The sequence below is a fragment of the Cibotium barometz genome, chromosome 11 (genome assembly GCF_041138505.1).
Source record: "Cibotium barometz isolate CiBa-2024 chromosome 11, ASM4113850v1, whole genome shotgun sequence".
NCBI classification, from domain to species: Eukaryota; Viridiplantae; Streptophyta; class Polypodiopsida; order Cyatheales; family Cibotiaceae; genus Cibotium; species Cibotium barometz.
The window spans coordinates 10,321,293-10,332,416 of record NC_141056.1 but is presented as its reverse complement, the minus strand read 5'-3'; positions in this window follow the sequence as shown (position 1 = coordinate 10,332,416).

The window sequence follows — 11,124 nt, the reverse complement described above, 5'->3', positions numbered from 1 at the left end:
AGATATAGCAAAATACCCAGAGTTCACACAGTTAAATGGCAGAGCTGACTCTCACTTGAGGAAAGCTAGGTTGGATAGGTGCTATCTTAATGGCTCTATTGCCAAGGACTTCAGTAGTTCAACTATTACAGTCCTCAGGTCTACTCACATCTCAGACCACCAGCCTCTTCATATTTTAATTTAGAAATCTGGAGCTCAGCAGTCCAAAGCTGGATGGTTTCATGCTAACCCATCCCTATTTCACCTCCCTATTGTACAAGAAGAAGTGCAGGATATCTTTTACAAGGCCTTTCACTCTCAGATTTCACTTGCTCAAGCCTCGTCCCAAGCAGTTAGACAAACTCAATATTTTCTCAGGAAAATCAGACTACAGAGGGATAGACATAGGTCAGCAAGGAAGAAGACCAGACTCAAAAAAACTGGAGAAAGAGGTTAATGAAGAGAAGATTGACCAACAAGAACGTTATCTCACAATGAAGGCTATTCTAAGAAAAGAGGAAGACATCAAAAGAGCTCAATCTCAACTCTTCTTGAGAGAATCATGGGCAAGGAAAGGAGATAGACCCAATAAAGAAACTTTCAAAAGCCTCAAAGAAAGAAAGAAAAAGCTACTATCCCTATGCTGAGAGACAGTCTAGGAATCTTTGCACTTCAACAGAGAAGAATCTGCCAATTGTCCACCCTCACTTTGCGAACATCGTCAGCTCCCCACCCCTCAAATCTACTGCAAAACAAGAAGCATGTGCCAAAATAGCAAGATGTAGGAGCAAAACTTTTTCTCCTCCTCTGGCTACCTTATTTGAAAGGGACTTAAGTGTGGATGAACTTGAAATAGCCATAGACTCTCTCAAAAATGGAAAGAGCCTTGGACTCAATGGTCTCTCTAGTGAATTTCTCAAATGTTTCAAATAGTTTTTAATTCTTTATCTAATGCTAGAATATGATGGAATCTCTTTCCTTTAGTGCCTCGATAAGTTAACGAAGGTGTAATCAAGCTAATATGTACACAAAAGAGGTCCCAAATAACATATCAGTAAAACTGGAGGTGGATCAGAAGTGAACAAAAAGGCTTTGTAAGATTCCTCCCTCCAGCTTTTGAGGTGAAAAGGTGTAAGAACCTCCCCTTTTGTTCTTGTAATTATTCCCCTCTCTGAAATAGAAGAAAGATCTTGTTTTACCCTGTTTTGACCTAGAGAGAGAGAATCCAAAATTGAGATATCTTTGGATATAAAAATCCTCCTAGTGTCTAAAATGGATTCCCTTAAAACAAAAGTTCAAAATGAACTTTCCAATATGCATTAAGAATTAATTGAAAATGGTATAAGGAACCTTAGCCTAAGGGTCTACATTTTTAAAAAAATTGAATTATGATCCAATTAAGGTTCCAATGAGCCAATTGGATTAATCCAAGTGTTGGGATGAGATAAATCTAAAAGAATAAAACAAAATACCCCAAAATAAGTAAATACTCATATAAGATGAAGAGTTGACTAAGTACAAGGTTTATTAGTTAAAAATTATGAGATATTACTAAAAAATGAGATATTTTGAAATAATGATGCATTTTTGACACCTTGGTAAGGAAAGGGGGACTCTTGAGGTAGGCGCCTCTTTCACATGTGTGGAAGGGTTTTTAATTCAAAAAAATTGTGATATTTTTATCTCTCCTCTCTCTTGGATCAAACCAAATCAAAAAGGAAGCCAAACTGTGGTCCAAATCTTGTCCAAATTGAGTCAAACTGAACTTGAAATTCTAGAACCCAGTTGGACTTGGTTAGTGGCCTCCCTCACCTATAAATAGACCCTCAGTCATTTGTAAAAAAATATTGGAGCTATACCATGCTATTATTATATTAAAATAATCATATTTTCTATTATCCTTTAAATTTCTCTCTTGGGAGCTTGAAGCTCTCTCTCTCTACAACAACTCTTGGAGTTTCTCTTCTCCTCTCGGTGGACCAATTGATTGGTCGGGGGCTTCACTTCAATTAGAGAATCAAGCCAAACTTGGAGGTAAAATCAATTTTTATGGTTTTTTTTTTAATTTTCTCAATAACTTTCTTCTTCTCAACCCCTCTCAAGCATAAAAAGCTTTTTAAATGATTGTTTTAATTCAAATCAAGCTTTCCCTTAAAGTCTTAATGTTTAATTAAGAGAAAGTTAATCTTTATGCTTATTTATAATGCTTACTTTAAGTAAATCTCTCTCTCTAAAAGAATAGCCGTCTTTATGGGGCTAAATCCCTTGAAAAAGGATATTTCTCAATGATAGTCTCTTAATTCAAAGCTAAACTCTAGGCTTGATAAGCTAGAGATTAAGAAAATGATATTTTTATGATTTTGTGTTCACAAAATAATAGTTATTCTTTTAGATTGTTTATAAGTAGTTAAAAAACTACTTTGATTGATTCTTAATGAGAAATAGATTATCCTATCAATTTGAGAAAAGAGAAATAATGGAATTAGCTTAATCTAGTGAGATAATCATAATTAAGTTTATGATTATGGTTAAAACTATGATTTAAATTCATATTTTGACTTTAAGCATATAAAAGAAGAACTACTATCATATTTTCATTACAAGCTTTTATTCTTTAGAGAAAAAAAATGAGAATTATCAGTAATAGCAGCGAAGCTATGGCAAAAAATTTAGAAAATAATACATATCTTATTTATATGCATAATGCTAAAAGAGGACTTCCTATCATATTCTAGGATTGGACATCCTATGCAAAAAGAATGATTTTCATCATATTTATGAGAAATAATTTTTTTATAATTATGCATAATTAATTGATTATGAGAAAAGAGTAAATTTTGGTACATTTATTTTTATGCAAAAAGAGGAATTCCCATGATATTTGAGATCCAAGTAATTAAATGGTAAAAGAGAAAAATTTGGCATAATTCAAATTATGAGTATTTATCAAAAATAAAATTTTTAGCATTATTAATTTTATTGAGAAATATGGGTAGAATTGATTTTTGTAAATCCCATGAATCTTTTACTCAAAAAGAAGAATATTAAATATATTTTAATTGAGAAATTTGAGAAAGAATATGAAAATATCCATCAAGAAAACTTGGATAATTCTTATTCAGAAAAAGGAATCTAGAATCCCTGGGAGGAGGATCGAGGATCCAATGAGTAAACTGAAGTTTAGAATTAGTTCTCATTAATGAAGCTTAAGGAATGTAAATGAATGTAATGAGATGTGATGTGATATAAATGGATGTGGATGTGAATATGATAAGATGTGAATGTGATGTGAGGAGATGGGTGATGTGAGTGGATGTGATGAGATGTGATGATATGTGAATGGGTGTGATGTGATGTAAATGGATGAGAATGAGATGTGAAGTGATAGATGTGCATGTGAATGAATGGATGGATGTAGATAGATGTGAATGTGAATGAATGGATGGATGTGGATGAATGTGATGAGATGTGAATAAATGTGATGAGATATGGATAGATGTGGACGTGAATGTGATGTGATGTGAATCTACGTAGATGTGAATAGATGAGATGTGATATGAATGGATGTGATGTAATGTGATGTGGATATGGGTAGATATGAATGGATGAGATGTGATGAGGATGGATGTGACGTGATGTGATGAGGATCTAAATAGATGTAAATGGATATGATGAGATGTGATGTGGGTGAATGTGATGTGATGTGGATAGATGTGATGAGATGTAATATGATGTGATGTGGATAAATGTGGGTGAATGTGATGTGATGTCGATAGATGTGATGAGATGTAATATGATGTGATTGGATGAGAATGGATGAGAATGGATGAAGGATGATGTAAATGGATGAAGGATGATGGGAATAGATATGACTGAATGAGGAATAAGCAAAGTGAATTGATTTAGAAGAATGTGGAATAACGAGAAATGATGTGGAACAATGTGGAAAGATAAGAGTTCGTTAGAAACTGTATTTATGACCTGTTTTTAAATGATTATTTTATGTCAAGAATGCTGGGGAAACATTTTGACCATCTTGTGAATGAGGTCGTGAAGACCTAAGTGATAAAGTTGCAATAACTAACGGAGAGTCAATGGAGGCAAGGTCGACCGAGGTCTTGACCAGCCTCGGTTCGATTCATATATGGTGAGCTTTCAGTACGGTGGATGAGGGACCAAAGAAGTGGCCTATGAGTGAAGTGCTAGGTGACCTGCAAAGGAGCCTAGAGGATACTGTGCTCGGGCTCTGGGTCATCGAAGATACCCACGCATGCGTCAAGAAAGAAAATAGAACAAGGTGTTAGAGTTATTTTCTAAACTCGGGCATAGATCTAATTGATTGGCCTTACTGGTCTTCAACGGATGAGTCCATGGCTCTTTTATGTAGATCTGTTGGTTGATCTAACTGATCTTCAACGGAGAGTCCATCTAGATCTTTCTTATGTGATTATATTTTCAGGTACTATGAGCTAAGAACTATCAAAAAGGCCTCTAAGTGAGCAGTTGGTGAGCATTATGGTTGCCAATGATGCCTACTTGATTATATAGTTATGTCTCTATCTTTGTGTAGCCCCCCCTTGCATGTACTGGTTGTTGGTTTTTTCATTATTAGTAACTATAAGCTATCATAAACATTGCCATGCATATCTCTAGTAGGTCCTACAATTGTGGATTAGCTAGACTTGTGGTCACTCCTACATTTTTTGCAATATACCTTCCCCTACCATAGGCATCATCTCTTCCCATTCTATCATCAAGGCTATGATCAGATATGGGATATAATGGACCTTTTTAGGGGCTACACTATAAGCCTCTGGAAAGATTCTTGTTGTAGGGTTGAAGGGCATGATCTACATTAAAACCTTAAAGGATAACTTTAGCCAAGAATGGATAACCAACCCTGATCAAATTCTCACAAGGATAACCGATCTACAAGAGGTAGTTCTTCCAAAAAATCTTTGTCAATATAATTTTATGTTAAAGAAATGCGTGAGGGTAGTGTTACTTATGTGGGAATGCTTACTGTCAACCTTTTGCTGTCAGTGATTCTTCAAGGGTTTCGGGGGCAAGGGTGTCAGTGGGGAAGTCAAAGTGAAAAGAAGATCATTCTAAGTTAGTAGCGTGGACATTCCTATTGTTAGGGGGACGAGTGTATGTGAAGGGAGGAGTTTAGATGTGAAAGGGCAAGGAACTATATAAGTATAGTTGTAATAAGGATTATCTCCCTCTCTATCCTCTTTGGATGTGAGTGGTGGTGGGGGCTTGGTTGTACTAAAGTGGAGACCTCGGTTTGCCGTATGACCTCTCCAAGTTATAGTAATGACTTCTCAGAAGCCCCTCTTTGGTTTGAGCTTCTACTTTTGCTTCATTGAGAGAGTTGATCAGATGTGCTACCACTTGATCTACTTATGGCTAGCTCCATTTTCTCTTTGCTGTTTTTTAAATCAACATGGAGAGAGCGAATTGCATGTGCATAGGCTTTTTTTAGCTCTTCGTGTTACCCTCCAAATGTGTTATGTGATGCTCTTGTGAACTTCCTCAATTTTTGGTAACACTCTACATGCCTCTCAGATTGTTTCTCGTTCTTTGAACCTTTCTTCTATTTGTTAGAGTAGTTAGGCCTTAATTTCTTTGACTTTTTTTTGTCTCTACCTCTAGCTTCTTTTTCCATATTCTTTTTTGAGTTCTTGAAGATGCACTTCTATTTGAATCACCTTGGCCTTTAGCTTTGTGGACTCCTTAAATAGCAATGGTAGTTCCCTTTGGCTGGAGACATACTTTGAGACTAATAAGTCCATATTTTCTCCCAATTCTTTGAGCTTACCTTGATGTAACTAATTTTTGCTCCTTGAGTTCTTGGTCTTGTTCTTCTTGGACCTTTCTACCAGCAATTTAACATTTTTACTATCTCCAATTCTTCTTCACAAATGTTTAGTCACTTTATATGGAAGTATTGATTATAGTCCAAATGTAGCTTGTCAACTTGTGGGGTGGTAGATGCTCCATTACTAGCATGTAGCTTACAAAGTACTCTTTGGTGTGGCAGAAGGGGGATAGGAGTAGGAGATATGTAAGAAAGGATGGAGCTAGCACTCGTAAGCTTGCATCTTTTAAAGGGAACCTCCTATGTGTTGGGTTTTTCGAGCCTCATATTTGTGTGAAACAACCCTTAGATGGCTTAGTGTGTTTGTTTGTGTGAACAACTTCTTAAAAATATTTTGTATGTGAATGTGATAAGTAGTGATGTTATAGGCGCTTTCTATATGTTATGCCCTAGTGTGTGTTGCATCAAGAGATAGATGCTAGTGCAAGGCACGCCATCACATACTTGAAACACCCACCATCGTTATAGTCATTGATGTGACTATGTCCTACTCTTGTTTTACAATCTCAAATAAGTTAGATTCAAAAGCTCAAACATGACTAGCCCCATCAATCGTGCTCTAGTAGTGACAGGGTTAACAAATAGCATGTCCATGCACAAACACCTAAGCATTGTAAGCAAATAAAGCCAGTTTAGGCTCCAACAAAGGGTGTTTCACTCTCTGTCACACAGAGTGGAAAATTTGTAGTTAGTCCTAACTTAAACAAGTTATGGAAACAAATATGGAATTCGTGGCTTCAAGTCAAAGAGAGCTATAGATACAAGTAGAGGAATCCACACAACTAAAGCCAAGATCATCTAGCAATAGGAGACACAAATGCCGAAATATAAAATAGAATATGAAAAGAAGCTATAACTGGAAATAGATGAGTTAAATGTGATAAAGGCCAAACTAAGGCAAACAGAAAAAGACTTCGAAGTCTTCAAGAAAAATATCATAAAGAAAAAGGCTGAAGAAGTTCTGAGGCTATGAATAGTAGACGTAGAAGGCGGGACTTCAAATGTGAGCAAGAAGAATTCAACAAAGCTCATGCACAAGAACTTCACTCCCATCATGTTGGGTAAACATGAGACTTGTAGCCATATTTGGTAGTGATGTGTGTGTGAGGACCAACAAGGCACTTTTTCCCTCTTTAGGAGGTTTTTTCTCCATGCTAGTATACACCCATCTTGGGGTGTACTTATCATCTTTGTACAATATCCATTCTTTATCTATCTATCATCATCTCATTGTTTGCTCCCTTGAGATTCTCAAGTTTGTGTGTTTGAGCACCCATTCCTGCAACCCTATTTCCAACATTTGGTATCAAAGCATACGCTCCTTGCCCCTGTTACTCTTTTGCCTAGCCTTCACCCCGAGTCACCTGTCTTCTTGAATCTAATCAAGGAGCCCTTCTGGGAGAGAAGAAAGAGAACCTAAGCATAGCCGTACAAAGATTGGCATGTCCATGTGTAGAAACGATTGTCCATGCTCAGAACTTCCTGAGACAAGGCTTGCATCTATCCTTGTCGGTTACCTTTCTTCAAGTCTCACACATCGAATAGTGAGTACTTTGCTCACTTTTCACAATGAACTTTTTCATATGATACTATAAAAACTTTGAGTAAATGATAGGACTACTCTTGATTTACTATCTCCTCCCCCAAATTATTGAACACATGACGAACGACAAGCCAATTGGCTTGTGCCTTGTCCACCCACTGTTGCCATGAAACCCCTAAAATCTGTAATTGCATGCCCACTTTTCACCATGAAGCCAATTGACTTGCACCTCATCTGCCACTAATGAAGCCCCTAAAGTACGGAACTACATGCCCATTTTTCACTAAGCATCAATCCTCTGGTACCATGCTCGTGGACAGCTTATTTCAGGCCCTAAAGTGCCTTCTATAACTTTCCTTGTTCTTTTAAGAACATATTCTAAATACTTCTCCACTACTTCTGAGTGCTCCCTGTTTTTTTGTGAATATATCTTAGCTGTTTGTAACTATCTCTTAATGTATCTTACCCAGGGATTTAATATTCACGTGATCACAAGATTTTTGGTGATAATAACACATGTGAACAAGTTATTCACATGTTCTCATGTTACCGTTCACAAAATAACAGGTCACTTGCCATTTGGGAAGCCCTTAAAAGCTTGGCTACACATGGGAATAAGCTATTCACCTTTCTGCATGAAATTGACTAACTAGTTTTAATGCATTTCTCACTTAATTTTGTTGTTTTTTATTGCATTTGATTGTTTGTTCACCTTTCTTGATTGTTTTTTCATGTATGGGACTCTTTGATCCCTCACCATCGTCATGGGGTTGGTCAGTTACCTTACCCTCACATCATCCATAAGAATACAAACATCATGTCCACATGCATCATTTTCATCATGTCCACATGCATCATTTTCATCTCATCAAGATATGCATGCTTTTCTTCCACATCAACCACATCATCATTTATGGCATCATCATGACGCGGTCTGTTAGCATGCTCCAATGCATCACAAACTTTGTGAGAAATGCAATTTTTTCTACACAATGACATAATTTCCATCACTTTCATCATAATCAGTCCCCAAAAAGTGATGGCATCAATGAAGTAAGAGTAGAAGCTAAGGCCAAGGATGTAGTAGTCATCCAAAAAGAACAAGCAGGTAACCAAAAAAACCAAAGCAAAACAAAAGTGTAACTTCTCACGAAGAAAGATGTGAGGATTGAAGAGATAGAGTAATAGTTAGACACAAAAACAAGAGCTACAAACTAGCCACTGAGCTAGATGAGAGAATGAAGCAACTCATGGAGCACGCTTCACAGTTGATCTCTTTGTCACAATATTTTTGAGGGCCCTATCCACAAAATTTCACCTTGTTCTTTTCATCACTAATACTCTCTCTATTACAGTATGGTATAGATATAAGTGAGGATCTAACAAGGGGGAATGTAGGACTAATTCAAAAAAATTCAGATAGGGATGCCAACCCTAATTTAATTATGGCTATTTTTCATAATGATATGTACAACCATGTATACTTATGCCATGCATCTTATTATACTTAACTCCAAATCTGGGTGTAAAGTACTCATGAACTTCACCATATTAAATGAGATGGAAGAAATGTTAGAACTAACCTTCCCTCTACAACAGTCATTTTTTAAACAATCACTAACACTTTTGCCTAGTTTCAAACACAAGGCTTACTAGAAGCATATGAAACTCATAAATACGTAATATTATAGATATCACTCTCTATTATCTGCATGGTATTCTCATTCTCTATAAAAGATAGATAAAGATCTAGAGCAAATCCTTGTGTCTATAATATATGATTTCACTATTAAACGTAAAGAATAGCTCTCACTAATAACACGTGAAGAAGTCTGAGCAATTTGTCCAAGATTCTTATCTCTGCATGCAATGTACATATATGCACATTTTTTAAATGTATTGGTAGAATTGGATCCCATATTTTAATAGAAGTTGGATAATCGACAACATTCACATTATTTCTAGATGGTGGTTTTCCAATCTCATTTTCTGCAAGACATTCTCTTGTCCCTGTGCTTGCCATGCAATAAAGACATGGATATTTGGTATTTGCTCCTCCACATACACCAAACATACACTTCAACGCCTTGAGGTCGGCACTCAAATGCCATTCCACAATGAAATCACCTATGTCGTCTACATGAAGGTGTTCACCTGTATTTTGGCTCTGAATAACTGAAGGAATGTCTGTTTGTGAGAAGAGCCACTTTAATGTTTCATGACTCTCTACTGGTACCTGAGCTGATCCAATCCACCATAGCTCCATTTCTGATTGAGTTTTGTGGTATGGAGAATCAAGCTTACCTTGACTATAGTCCAATGCTTTATTCATTAGGAATATAGATATTGTTTCCATTTTTTGACATTTTTGGATTTGAGCTTCATCTAATTTTAAAACAAATACAAGTTTTCCTTCACAATCTATTTCTCTTATGTTGTAATGTCTCACCATAAAAGATTGGACTTTTCTAATGTTCATCCAAATATTATTATAAACGTTGTATTCAAAAGACGATTTTTTTTTTGTCTCTCATATGGCATTGTTCCCTCAATATGGAAATACTCTCCGAAATGTTTAGAAATTTCCTCATTTAATAGAGTTCTATATTTTCCAACATTGTGAGGTCTAGGCAACCCAAAAGCTTTGATTTTGTAATACTTAAGGACCCTGAACCAGGTTTTAAAGATGGCTCTGTATCCCTTTCTACTCACTCCCACTGTGTCACAAACTTCTTGCATTTGGGAAGGCTGGACTAATAAGTCCATATCTTTTAATAGATGTTGAAAGACTAGTTTTTTTTTGGTTTGATTTTTAGGAAGTTCCAAAAGTTTCAAGATATCCGACCTATTCATAAGCTCATTCAAAAATCTTACCCTTTCCTGAGCATTAGACATGCAAATCCTAGAAGGTTAGTAACATGATCTCTTACAAGTTTTAACCTTTTTTTTCTTTGTCCAGATCCAGATCTCTCTGTTAAGTTAACTACATCCCGCATTCGTTTTACTCGTGCTCTTAACCCTATTGGAGTTTCTTTTAAGGTTTTCAATTGATCATTTTCTTGTTTCAAAGACACTATTTTGTTTTCAAGTTCTATAATTTTTGTTGCATTCAAAGATGAAGTATTTTGAAGATATGTAGTATATTCTGCATAATTAATATGTGATTGAGATAGTCTTGAACTATAACCAAGTAAGCCATCCACCCCATCACCAACAAATCTAATCAAATCATGTGGTGTGTGAAAAGAAGGATACCTTCCTGTTTTGGGATCCGGTGGATATAGACTTCCAGGTCAATATGCTTCTTTCCTTCGTTGTTGCAAAGATGTTGAGCTTCATTTGCACATGAAAGGGATCTTTGGTAGACACTCCGTGTAGTTGCATACTCTTGGTTGAGCTTGATATTCAAATGAAACTTACGATTAGATGTATCACTCATTACTAACAGAGCTAAAAATATAAGCAGAGTTATTAGAACATGAGAGACATAGAAGAATGAGAATGAGATGTAGCTTGTGAAATTCTTAGAGAAGCAGAGGAGTGAAATTTTTTTGGAGAATGGATAAGAGCGCGTTTGGAGGGAATGGTCATTTTGCCGCGAATTCACTAAAAGAGGACAAATTTCGAGACAAGCCATTAAAGAGTAGCATGAAAACGATATATTTTTTTAGATTTTAAAATATGTACTTAGATACGTGTTCAATCAGATAGATACACT